Source organism: Pan paniscus, chromosome 23 (assembly GCF_029289425.2).
Source record: "Pan paniscus chromosome 23, NHGRI_mPanPan1-v2.0_pri, whole genome shotgun sequence".
Taxonomy (NCBI): Eukaryota; Metazoa; Chordata; class Mammalia; order Primates; family Hominidae; genus Pan; species Pan paniscus.
This window is the reverse complement of record NC_085927.1, coordinates 51,663,390-51,677,073: the sequence shown is the minus strand read 5'-3', so window position 1 is coordinate 51,677,073 and position 13,684 is coordinate 51,663,390. Positions and strand designations below refer to the sequence as shown.

The 13,684-nt window shown below is 45.8% G+C and overlaps 1 protein-coding gene across 1 annotated transcript in view; it reads right to left on the bottom strand.

Moving 5' to 3' along the window:
• The window catches only part of SREBF2 (sterol regulatory element binding transcription factor 2), a 79,313-nt gene that overhangs the window by 59,847 nt on the left and 5,782 nt on the right, over positions 1-13,684 (bottom strand). The window lies entirely within an intron of this gene.

The window sequence follows — 13,684 nt, the reverse complement described above, 5'->3', positions numbered from 1 at the left end:
GCAGGTTATCAAATCACGCTACAAATACAAACATCCACTCAAATCTGCATACGCTATGTACTCTGGGCTGGGAGCTGGAGGATCCTATGTGCCTTGTGTGGAACTCCGCACAGGACAAAGACTGAAAAGTATTCGTTTTCTTCCCATCTCCCATGCTCACAGAGAAGAAAGAGAAACCTAACCAACTCCATAAACTGCGACAAGGGCAAGAACAGACAAGTGCCTCACAAAGAAAGGGCTGTCAGAGAGCAGAGAAAGGACTGATCCATCCTGGCAGGCAGTGAAAACCGAGCTTAACGGATGAAAAGGGTTTATAAATTAGAGAGAGGGAAGGGTATTCCAGGCAAAGGAAATAGTTTGAGCAAAACCACAGTATCAGGAAATGTCCTGCCAGCTGCTGAAGTAGAGACAGCACGGTGCAAAATGGAGAGATGGAGCTGCCTGTGAAAGGCCTGACTTAATGCTACCATGTATATTTGGCGGCAGAAACTGCTTTTATTTCAGAGGCAAGGAAAGGCACAGAATACATGGTGGGCATTTGCCACTTTTGTTCCATTTGTCCATCATCAGACCCGACCCTCCCATTAGCACCCTGATCTTCCTTTGGAGAATCCCCATTGGGCAGTCCTCATGTGAGGGAAGGTTTCCTGCCAGTCAGCTCTGATTAATGCATCCTCCCACCAGGAGTGCGGCCCTTGAGGGAATGACCCAGGAAAGCCAAGACAATATACAGATCATGAAGGCGGAGGAGTACTAAGCAGGAGTCTCCTTGGTTCTGGCCCATTTTCCAAATTGGCTCTCCAGCTTTTCTAGTCACTCCAAGAACCATCCTTCTAACAAATCCTTTTCTGTTCAAGCTAGATAGAAGCGGTTTCTGCTGCTTATCACCAAGAATCCTGACTGATAAAGAACACACTGAAGCAAGGAGGCACCTGACCAAAACCCTGTTTGAGGAAGATAACGAACAGCACAGTTATCAAGAGTGTGGTCTACACAAAACCCAGACACTCGAGCACCAGCACTGGTCAAGCCCTTCAAAATGGCTGTTCACTCAGCCTGGAACACAGCTGCTCTCTCCTTCCACCCCTTTAAGACCTCAGCTTATCCCTGAGAAGGCTTCTCTGATCCTGCCCCCTCCACTAGTTAGGTGTTCCTGTTGGACAACATCCCAGACCTTCCACATTCAGATCTTTGGGGGTATACCCTGGGAGTTCATAGACACATTCAAGTTTGAGAACCTCTGTCCTATGCAGCACTCTGACACACATATTCCTAGAGCATGCCAAATTATTCCCAACTTTGTCTAAATCTATCTAAATAAACACCATGCCTGCTCCTTTACCTTCTAAAATCCTATTTACTCACCTTTCACAATTCAGCCCAAATGCCAAAGTCCTTGTGAAGATTTTTCTAATTCCCTTCCTCAGTCCTCCAAAGATTTAGAGTTGTTCCTCTGTTATAGCCTCTGTTGTATTTTCCCATGTATTATGACTGGATGTTTACATGTTAGCTCCCTGAAAGCAGAGGCCATTTCATTCAACTCTAACACCTTCTAGCGCTGTGCTATGAATACAGTGGATACTCATTCACGTTGAAATGCAGCAAGGATTTTTTAAAAACAACTTTTGACCAGAGAAGAGGCTCCTAGATAGACAGGCTTCCTGAATCAAGGCATCTCCCACCTCATTTTCATAGGACAGCGAAGAATATGGAATCCCACATCAGAAAATCCAAGTTCATTCCCCGTCATCAGCATAGGAAGCATTGGCAAATCATCTAATTTCTCTGTCTCAGTGCCTTCATCTATGTCCATGGAAAATGGGCATAAAAATCAAGCCTTGGCCAGGCGCAGTGGCTCACACCTGTAATCGCAGCACTTTGGGAGGCCAAGGCAGGTGGATCACGAGGTAAGGAGTTCAAGACCAGCATGGCCAACATGTTGAAACCTCATCTTTACTAAAAATACAAAAATTAGCCTGGCATAGTGGCACACACCTGTAATCCCAGCTACTCGGGATTACAGGAGACAGGTGAATTGCTTGAACCCAGGAGGCAGAGGTCGCAGTGAGCAGAGATTGCGCCACTGCACCCTAGCCTGGGCGACAGAGCAGGACTCTTGTGGGGGTTGGGGGTGGGGGTGGAAATCAAGCCTCAATTTTATAGCACTTATTAGGAAGACAAATGTATCAGGAGGACTTGGGTAAAGTCTAAGGCCTCACAGGAATGTTAGCACTTGGGAAGAAGCATGATTTCCTTTCACAGCTGTGGGATGGAGAGGGCTTAAGCTGGGCAGACACCAGGTTAGCAAAGCAGTTCCATATCTGGTTCAGCAGCTCGAAATTTCATCACTGTTCCAAACCAGATCCTGAACCCAACAGACCTGTTCCACAGGGCCACGTGGAGGAGCAAGCTTGTAAGGGACATTTAGATACATATCCATTAGCAATTCTCAAGGCCTGAGATATGCAGAAATTTTCTAGTTTGCAAGCCCTTCGATAGTTTAGGATTCATTTCTAAACAAAGTTCCCCAGGGAGCCTTACCTTAAGGCACAGGCTCTGGGATTCTGCTACTCTAAAAAATTCCATCATGTCAACAAAGTTTAACCCTTGATTTTGTGGTCACTTGCACCACACTCTGTGACTGCTCCTCTGTGTCCCACTACCACACCTACAAAAGCCATTTCAAAAGGAAAAAAATAAACATTTCCAAACATATTCTAAAAACAGGTCCTCTAGTCCTACATCAATGTGCAAACTGAAGTTCATTCAGTTCCTCATTCATTTTTAAATAGAGCCAAAAGAGGTTAGGTCCTGTCCTCTTCCTTTTTTGTACCTTAGCTACGTCATAGGTGCTGCAAGAACTAAGTGAGCTAAGGTACCCAACCCCCACCTTACAGAGGAAATTAAGGCTCAGAAAGTACCCTAGGACCCAGGGGAAGTCACTTTAAGTGTCCAGCATAGAGCAGACATTTTTTCTTAATTTAAAAAATATATATACATATACATACATATATATGTGTGTGTGTGTGTGTGTGTATATATATATGTTTTTTTTTTTTTTGAGACAGGGTCTCGCTCTGTTGACGAGGCTGAAGTGCAGTGGTGTGATCTTGACTCACTGTATCTTCAGCCTCTTAGGCTCAAGTGATCCTCCCACCTCAGCCTCCCAAGTAGTTGGGACTACAGGCTGGTGCCACCAAGCCTGGCTAATTTTTGTTTTTTTTGTTTTTTTTTTTTTTTTACAGAAATGGGGTCTCAGTATGTTGTCCAGGTATGTTGCCCAGGCTAGTCTCAAACTCCTGGGCTCAAGGGATCCTCTCATCTTGGCCTCCCAAAGTGCTAGGATTACAGGTATGAGCTACTGCGCCTGGACAGACACTTCTTGATAAACACATGTTGAATAAATAGCTTCAAAGCACACCACACCACCTGGTATTTGCAACTTAGAAGCCTGCTTACATCAGACAGGGCATGGGACAGAGGAAAAACACATGGGTTCTGAAGTTGCACATGTTGGATTTAGGCCACTGTTCCATCACTTACAAGCTACGTGATCTATGCCTCAGTTTCTTCACCTGCAGCATACCACAGAATTGAAGAAAAGATTGCATGCAAAAACGTATTATGAGACGAATGTAGGTTAAGGCATGGAACGGTGCCTGGCACCCAAGGCCATACACATTCTGTGAGAACAAGGAACTTGTTTATTTGCCAGCACTGAACCTGGAGCCCAGTACAAAACAGGCCTACATAAAGTTTTGAACTGCATAGTGGGTGCTGCCTACACAGTGATTTCAAAACCTGGTGAATGATCAAAAAGTAGAGGTGACTACGGAAACAATCAATAACTAATAAAGAACAGGATGAGTCACGTTCACTTAGAGAACATCAATGCATCTCAATGTATCTATCTGGGATCAAGATGAAATGGTCTTGTATTCATTATCAAATAAAGTCATGTGTCACTTGACAACAGGATTCATTCTGAGAAATGTGTCATTAGGCAACTGCTTCATTGTGCAAACATCACAGAGTATACTTACACACACCTAGATGGTATGGCAATAGCTCCATTATAATCTTTTTTTTTTTTTTGAGACGGACGTCTCGCTCTGGTGTCCCAGCTAGAATACAGTGGTGCGATTTCAGCTCACTGCAACCTCCACCTCCTGGATTCAAGCGATTCTCCTGCCTCAGCCTCCCAAGTAGCTGGGATTACAGGCTCATGCCACCACGCCCGGCTAATTTTTTGTATTTTTTAGTCGAGACAGGGTTTCACCATGTTAGCCAGGATGGTCTTGATCTCCTGACCTCATGATTCACCCGGCTTGGCCTCCCCAAGTGCTGGGATTATAGGCATGAGCCACTGTGACTGGCCCCTCTTATGTTTTACCTAACTGGATTCTTGCGACAACTATGTCGGAGACAGCACCACCCTGGCTTTGATCCAACAATCCCACTTCTGGTAACCGCTCCTGCCTCTAGACTTGCACATGTGTGAAAGGAAGAATTTACAAAGCTATTCGCAGCATTGTTTTTAATAGCAGAAGACTGAAAATACCTTCAGATGTCCATCAAAAAAGGACTGGATGAATAAATTACAGGGCATCATCAAATGGAAAACCATGCAGCAGTGAAAAAGTCTGGGATGATCTATAAGATACATTGGTAAGCAGAAAGGAAAAGGCAAGGCACAGAAGAACAGGGCTTATAGCATGCTACCTTTTTCAGTCAAAAAGGAAAGCAAAGCAAAAACTAAAATCAATATTTGTTATTAGCTTCTTTTGTAATAACAAATACATCTTGAAGCAGGTAAAAGAAACTAAAAATTTAATTACTTGTGAGGGAGCGGTGGGACTATGCAGATAGTGGGTAGGGCCGGGAGCAAGACTTTTCATAGTACCTTTTTATGTATTTTATTTTGATTCATATGAATGTACTATCTTTTAAAAAAATAAAAATATTTCCAAGTTGTAATTCCCAATCACCATAGTAATTTGCAGCACTGGAAATGTTTTTAAAATGAAAGGGCTACAGCTGATAGTGTGTTACCCAGCTCAACTTGAAGACTCCTCTTTGGAAGATACACGCCCATGAACAAACTCCCAAGTGACTTGTTCACAAGTATTCAGAACAGTGCTTATGTTAAGAAAAAACTGCAAATGATGAAAATGTTCAACAGGTACACAGGTATGCAAGGGTTTGCCTATTCAGATGGATCACATTAGATTATATGGCTATTACACCTCAACTACTTCAACATACAGCAATCCCTATGTGAAAACACTGTGATATGTACGCAGATAAGCAATGTTCAGACAAGAATCCAGAAGGATACGGACAATTTGATATTTGCAAAGTTCTAATTGAATAAAACTGCTTGAGAATTTCCTTTTTTTAATTACAAATTTGAGGAGTGAAATGATCTAGTTGAGAAAGAAGCAAAAATATATATTTTTTAAAATGCCAAAATATGAACTGAATATGAGAGCTACATAAAAGCCTATCCAATGAGAGGCAAGCAGCATTCAAGAACATTAGGCCAAAGGCCTGGGTGTGAATGTGGGGAATGTTTGTCAAGGGCGAGGCCAAATAGACAGAGGAGGGAGAAGAAACCCAAAGGAACTCTAGTGTCATGATCTGAGCAACCTCCAAAAACATATCCCAGGAAATGTAACTGGATGAGACCAGGAGACAAAAATGGGTGGAAAATAAATAAGCTGTGGACAACAGCAGCTCTTTCAACCCAAACGTTAGCAACCCTCATATATACTCCAGTGTCAAAACATAACTTATGTCTTTAAAAAGGTACAAAAGGGATGAAAAGCAGATCTGTGCTTCATCTCACTGAGCAGTTTTTCCAAAGCATCCCTCCCTGGAGAAATGTGAAGTCAGTTTCCACTCTTCTCCCACCTCTACCTCCTAGGGGTGTGCTGACCACAACCATCCCCAACACTCACTCCTAGCTCAGCCAGTTGGCCACTCCAACTTTCCCAATGGTGTGAACACCCAGACTGAACTTGAGGTGCTTTCCTTCCCTCATTAGACACACCTTTACAGAGTGCCTATTCAGTGCCAGGTACTGCATGCAGGATACTCTGCCAAAGATGAAACTGGGTGTCTGCAGAGAGAAGCAAGCAGAGGCCCAAATCAGTGCCATGAAAAGGCTCAGGTACTGGAAGTTCCTCTGCAGGCTCAGGTGACAAGGAGGCTGATGGCAGGGGGACTGCATGAATTCAGGTATCAGACACAGCTCTCCAGAGCCCCAACAAGTTGGGACAGTGACTGTCGGCCCAGTCACATCAAGGCACGTTGTCATGGAATTCAGAACATAAAGACAGGATCCCAAAAGCTTCCAGAGAAGAAAACAGGTCACACACAAAGGATCAAGAATGGAAATGGCATCAGATTTCTCTACTAGAAGCAAGAAGATAATCAGATAATGCCTTCAAAATTCTGACATAAAATTCTGTCCAACCTAAAATTCTAAACTCAGCCAAACTACCAAAGTGGAATGAGGTTGGTATAAAGATGTTTTTAGACAGGCAAGGCCTCAAAGAGTTACCTAAATGTACTCTTTCTCAGGAAGCCACTGGAGGATGTGGTCCACTAAAATAAGTGAGTAAAAATCAAGAACTGGGAAAGAAGAGCTTCAACATTGCCCCCAAGGGTGATGGTTAGGGGTTGTCCCAAGATAAGTGAAGGGAGAGCAGACCTAAACCATAGCCATCAGATGGGACAGGAAAGAAAGGAATTGACCACCACATTGCAAGTTTCCGTCACAAAGATTTAGGGCAAATTAGTTACAGGAACATAGAAACTAAGCATGTGGGCCGGGCGCGGTGGCTCACGTCTGTAATCCCAGCACTTTGGGAGGCCGAGTCGGGTGGATCACAAGGTCAGGAGTTCAAGACCAGCCTGGCCAAGATGGTGAAACCCCGTCTCTACTAAAAATACAAAAAATTAGCTGGGTGTGGAGGTGGGTGCCTATAATCCCAGCTACTTGGGAGGCTGAGGCAGAGAACTGCCTGAACCCAGGAGGCAGAGGCTGCAGTGAGCTGAGACCGCGCCACTGCACTTCAGCCTGGGCGACAGAGTGAGACTCCGTCTCAAAAAAAAAAAAAAAAAAAAAAAAAAAAAGAAACTAAGCATGTGAATAAATGGGACTATTTATTATAAGCTCTTGGAAAACATAAACAACAAAAAATGTAGAAGATCTACCCAAGAGAAATGAACATATATGTCCACACAGCAACTTGTAAACAAGTTTGTAGCAGCTTCATTCATAATGTAGCCAGAGTGGAAACGGCCCAAATGTCCACCAACTGAAGAGTAGATAAAACAGAATGCGGTGTGTCCATGCAATGGAACACTACACTGCAACATGATGAACCTAAGCAATATTATGCTACCTGTCTGATTCCATTTATGAGTTGTCCAGAACAGGCAAACTCATCAAGACAGAAAGTAGATCAGCTCATTGAAAAAATTATTCTACTTTCTCCAAAGAGAACTACTTGCTTCCACCTGCCCATCTCCCACTCACCCCTGCTTCCTTTCTGCCTTGGATTCCCTCATCTGACTGTTCTGGCAAGGTTTGGCCTCCTAATACCAAGTCCCACGACTCCTTGCATGGCCTTGTCATCCTTGTTGTTCTCTGTGGCATTGTCTCCACCATCTGCAGACTACTCCTTGAAAAGCTAACACTTTCCTAAACTCGAATCTCCCAGTTCTCTCCTCTTGACTCAACAGTGACTCTCTTCAATCTCCATCCCAGTTTTACCTTCTCCTAAGTATCTACATCTCATTTCCTACTGGATGACCCCCAGGCACCCCAATTTCAGCACAATTAAGATAAATTTTCATCATTTCCCCTAACCAGCTCTTTCTGCTGACTCCTAACTCCCCCAATGCTCCAGGCTCAAAGTCTTAATGGGATCTTAGAATTCTCCCTCTGCTCTGCCTTCAGGGACAAGCCTTCAGTGAGGACATGTCCTGTCACATCCCCAACACTCACTCCTTGCTCACCCAGTTGACCACTCCAACCTTCCCAATGGTGTGAACACTCAGACCGAACTTGAGGTGCTTTCCTTTCCTCATCAGACACACCTTTACAGAACACCTAGTCAGTGCCAGGTACTGCAGGGTACTCTGTCAAACTGGGTTTCTGCAGGGAGAAGCAAGCAGAGGCCCAAGTCAGTGCCATGGAAAGGTATTTGAATGAGGGCCACTTCCCATCCAAATTTGTCACCCTTCATCACCTCACACCTGGATGGCTACAGTTTCCTAATTGGCCTCCCTGCCTCCAGTCTTCCTTGCCTATCACCACAGTTCAATTTTCTTTTCTTTCTCTTTTATTTTTTTGAGACAAGGTTTTGCTCTGTCACCTAGGCTGGAGTACAGTGGCACAATCTGGGTTCACTGCAACCTCCGCCTCCCAGGTTCAAGCGATTCTCCTGCCTCAGCTTCCCAGGTAGCTGGGGTTACAGGTGCCCGCCACCATGCCCGGCTAATTTTTGTATCTTTAGTAGAAATGGGGTTTCACCATGTTGGCCAAGCTGGTCTTGAACTCCTGACCTCGGGTGATCCACCCTCCTCGGCCTACCAAAATGCTAGGATTACAGGCATGAGCCACTGAGCCCAGCCCACAATTCAATTTTCTTAAAAACCCATGATTAATATGTCACCCCCTACTTGAAAATCTTCAACAATTCCCTATCTTCCATAAAACACCTTGCATCTACAGTACAATTTAGCTCCACCTCACCTCTCAGACCTCATCTTCTACTGTTTCCTCACACACACTATATACCAAGAAATCTCTAGTAAACTTTCATTTCCAAAGGCAGCTTGTTTTAACTCCTCCCACATACTTGTCAGGCTGCTCCTGCCACCCATCTATTTGGACCCAGCAAAAAGGTCACCTCCATGACTGTTCCTTTCCTGATCCCAGTGGAAGAGGATCCCACCTTGCTGCCCTTCCAGAAGACCTGGTGTGTAATGGCACATGAGACCCTTTCTCAAAATAGAGATATATAACACAAAATGAAATGGTAGACTTACTCTATTATGGGAAACCTGGGGGCCTGGGACAACAGGACGTTCTGCAGTAGTACAAGACCCCAGAGATCAACTAGCACACATGCTTTATTGGGTGCCTATAGTATTTTTTTTTTTTAAATGAGCCAACATATAAAAATCTGGGTATTTCTTTCTTTTTTTCTTTTTTTTTTTTTTTTGAGACAGAGTCTTGCTCTTGTTGCCCAGGCTGGAGTGCAATGGCGCGATCTCGGCTCACTGCAACCTCTGCCTCCCGGGTTCAAGCAATTCTCCTGCCTTAGCCTCCTGAGTAGCTGGGATTACAGGCATGCGCCACCACGCCCGGCTAATTTTGTATTTTTAGTAGAGACGGGGTTTCTCCATGTTGGTCAGGCTGGTCTCGAACTCCCAACCTCAGGTGATCCACCCGCCTCGGCCTCCCAAAGTGCTGGGATTATAGGTGTGAGCCACCGTGTCCAGCTTTTTTTTTTTTTTTTTTTTTTTAGACGGAGTCTCATTCTGTTGCCTAGGCTGGAGTGCAGTGGCATGATCTCAGCTTACTGCAACCTCTGCCTCCCAGGTTCAAGTGATTCTCCTGTCTCTGCCTCCTGGGTAGCTGGGACTATAGGCGTGTACCACCATGCCCGGCTAATTTTTGTATTTTTAGTAGAGATGGGGTTTCACCATATTGGCTAGGCTGGTCTTGAACTCCTGACCTCAGGTGATCCGCCCACCTCGGCCTCCCAAAGTGCTGGGATTACAGGCATGAGCCACTGTGCCCGGCCAAAAATCTGGGTATTTCAAATAAAAATCCAGACTTCAGCATCTCTTGAAAAACAGACACTGATACCTTTCTTCCAAGAAGCCTCCCTGGACTTCCGAATCTAAGTAGGCTAGCCCAGTCACACTCTATAATATGGCCCAATTTTATTTTGCTCACAGTGCCCTGCCTAAACTGTTCATTTATTTTACTCAACTTGTATTTCCTCCATCAAGAATGTAAGCTTCCTGAGAGAGAAGACACATGATCTGTCTCGCTCAAGTTATCCTTTGTCCATCATGAATACTTAGAAGCCATTCAAGAGATGTGTTGAATGAGTAAATGAATGTGGCCTCCCTGAGCCCATATCCTTGAAGGGTACCAACGGACTGGAACACAGCAGACATTGTGGAATGAATGGATCCTTGCCTGCCTGCACCTCCTGGAGGCTCTCTAGGTTGCATCCACCCCTTATCCCCACCATACACATACAAAGGAAGTAAATGTACTCACCCTGCCTGCCTCTCCCCTTCCTCACCTGACCGGCTCCTAGAAGCATCCAGGCTGGCTATTTCCTTGATCTAATCCAACTCCAAACCATGTCCAAGACAATTAGTATCCTGCCCAGCCCAAGATCACTGGATCACTCAGGCATTCCACAAATATTTAATGGGCACTCTCACTGTGCCAGGCACTGTTCTAGGTTCAAAGAATTCAGTGGGAATGAAACGAAGGTCTCTGCCTCAAGGAGCTAACATTCAGTAATGGGAACACAGGGGTGAGAATCAAGGGATAATTTTATCTTCAGACCACTGACCTTCAGCGTGCCCAACTCTTTTTGTCCTCCAAGGCCCAGGTCAAGAGCCACCTCTTTGGTGTGGTCTTCCTGCTAAGCCAGCCTTTACCAAGCTACCCTCACTGCTGACTTTTACTTGTTGTGCTGTGCAATTTTAAGCTGTTCCATACTGGCACTAGAGTTTCTCATCTCAAGCTCCATGAAGCCATAAAATTCTATGCTATCTTTCATAATTCCTTACAGCTCAGAAACCACAGCCAGCACTTGAATACTTGTTGATCAACTGAAGACATGGAACCACTTTTCCCAAACCTGGCCCCTAGGTCTCCTGTGACACAACAGCCACACCTCTTCCTTGTGCGGTATATAACTATTTTGAGAAAAAGCCTTATGCACTGTTATAAACCAGGTCTTCTGGAAGGACAGAGAAGTGGAATCTTCTTCCACTGGGATCAAACCTAATGGACCTATGAAGCCACTGAACCACTGTGGTAGTTTCCAGAGGGTGGTAGTTTCCATTTTATTCAGAAATCTGTGGGGATAAAGGCAGTATTAACCACTAGGTAATTTAAACTCATTACAAATTAAGACAGGGTTGGGTACAGTGGCTCATGCCAGTAATCCCAGCACTTTGGGAGGCCAAGACAGGAGGACTGCATGTGCCTGGAAGTTTAAGACTAGCCTGGGCAACACAGTGAGACTGGCTCTACCATATATTTATAAATTAGCTAGGTGTGGTGGCACATGCCTTAGTCCTAACTACTCGGGAAGCTGAGCTGGGAGGATTGCTTAAGCCCAAGAGTTCAAGGCTGCAGTGAGCTATGATTGTGCCACTGCACTCCAGCCTAGGCAACAGCCAGACACTGTCTCTAAAAAAAATTAGGTGGCTCGGCCAGGCACGGTGGCTCGGCCAGGTACAGTGGCTCATGCCTGTAATCTCAGCACTTTAGGAGGCCAAGGTGGGCGGATCACCTGAGGTTGGGAGTTGGAGACCAGCCCGACCAACATGGAGAAACCCTGTCTCTACTAAAAATACAAAATTAGCTGGGCGTGGTGGCGCATGCCTGTAATCCCAGCTACTCGGGAGGCTGAGACAGGAGAATCGCCTGAACTCGGGAGGTGGAGGTTGCGGTGAGCCGAGATCGCGCCATTGCACTCCAGCCTGGGCAACAATAGCGAAACTCCGTCTCAAAAAAAAAAAAAAAAATTTAGGTGGCTCACACCTGTAATCCTAGCACTTTGGGAGGCCGAGGCAGGAGGATCGTTTGAGCCTAAGAGTTTGTGCCTGGCAACATAGTGAGACCTCATCTCTACGAAATTCAAAAAATTTGCTGGGTGTGGTGGCATGCGTCTGTGGTCCCAGCCTCCCGGCTGAGGTGGGAGGATTGCTTGAGCCCAGAAGGTCAAGGCTGCAGTGAGCTGTGATTGTGCCACTGCATTCCAGCCTGGGTGACAGAATGAGACCCTGTCTCAAAAAATAACTAAATAAATAAAAATTTAAATTTAAAAATCAGATAAACAAAATAAGACAAATAGGAATTGATCATGGAATAGGAATGCAAAATGCACATGAATTTCTTTCTGTGCCCTTGCAGGTAGGCAGCTATAGATATACAGTACTTTCTACTGGCTGTGTAATCTTCAGTAAATTAATGAACCGCCCTGGGCCTCACTTTCAGGATCTGTGAGAGGGAGATGACAAGTATAACAGTTCTCTCTACCTGACAGGGTTGTTAGGAAGATTGAGAACATTAACGTGTATAACTGTTTAACACCGTCTGGCACAGAAGTTCTCAAAACATGTTAGCTGCCCTTGCTATGTTCCCAACCCCCACCTACCCCATCCCCCATTTGTTAACCCATTTCTGTATTTAGAAGCACTTAGCAAAGAGTCTGTGGTTAGAACTGGGGCTTCAATTAAGGGTCTTATCACACTGCCCACATGATCAAAATGGAAATCAAGGACAAACCAAGGGGAGAAATATTACAAAAGCAAAATGGGAAAATGGCAAACAGATCCTTTTCAATTAGCTGCTGCATTTATCTCTTCCCCCAAAAGAGAATCTTCTGCTGCTTCTGTTTCTTCATCTGCACAACGGGGATGTAGCCATCATACATGCCTGCAAGGCTGTAGTGAGATCCTGGACAGGAAAGCATTCTGAAAACTGAAAAGTACAATGCACCTGTGTTTCTGCCTAAGCTCTCTAAGGTGAGTGGCCTTAGATAAGTCAACATCTCCTGGCCTCGGCTTCTTTAATTACCGTATTAAAATAGAGGTAATAAGAGTATCTCACAGGATTGTTGTGAGGAAGAAGTGAAATAATACAAAGCATTTTGGGGCCTAAACATAAGAGTGCAACTATCCAGTTAATAAGATTACTAGCCTAGTCAACTGGACTCTTTCTTGAAAGGAGGGGTATAAAAAAACCAATACTGGCCGAGGAACTGCAAGAACTAGGCTCTAACCAGCTGGGTGACCTTGAGCAAGCCGCTGACCCTCTCCAAATCGTGGTTCCCGTGGTCGCAAAATTAGTATTTTAAGAGTGGATCCCTGGGCTCCTACCAGCTCTTCCACTCCGCTGTTAAGGCGCTGGAACAAAGGCCACCCGCTCCCCAGCCCGTACCCGAGGGGCCACAACTCAAAATTCCTTCTGCTCAATTCCCCTTGCAGCGTGACAGCAGGAGCGCCCGGGTCTCCATCCCGGAGAGATGTGTCCACACTCCGCCGCCACTGCTCTCTTCATCAGCAACTTGCTTCTGCAGTCGCTGCCCAAAGTTTCGCGGAGCACCCGGCGACCTGGCCGTCGGTCAATCCTGAGAAGCCCAGGGATTCGGGGCGCGGAGACTGGGGGCTGGGCCCCGGGAATCCCAAAGACGCCCCCGCGGCCAGGAAGGGAGTGACAGGTGCGACGCGCGGTCGCGGGCGGCGGGAGAGCGGACCACGGAAACCGCGTGTGGGCGCGCGAGGGAGGCGGCGGCCACGCGCTCTCCTTAGGCCGCTCCCTGAGACGCCCCCGCGACGTCCCTGGCCCCGCGCTCTGGAACCCGCGACCCTTGCGCCGCTTTCGGCCCCGCGGCGCCCCAGATCC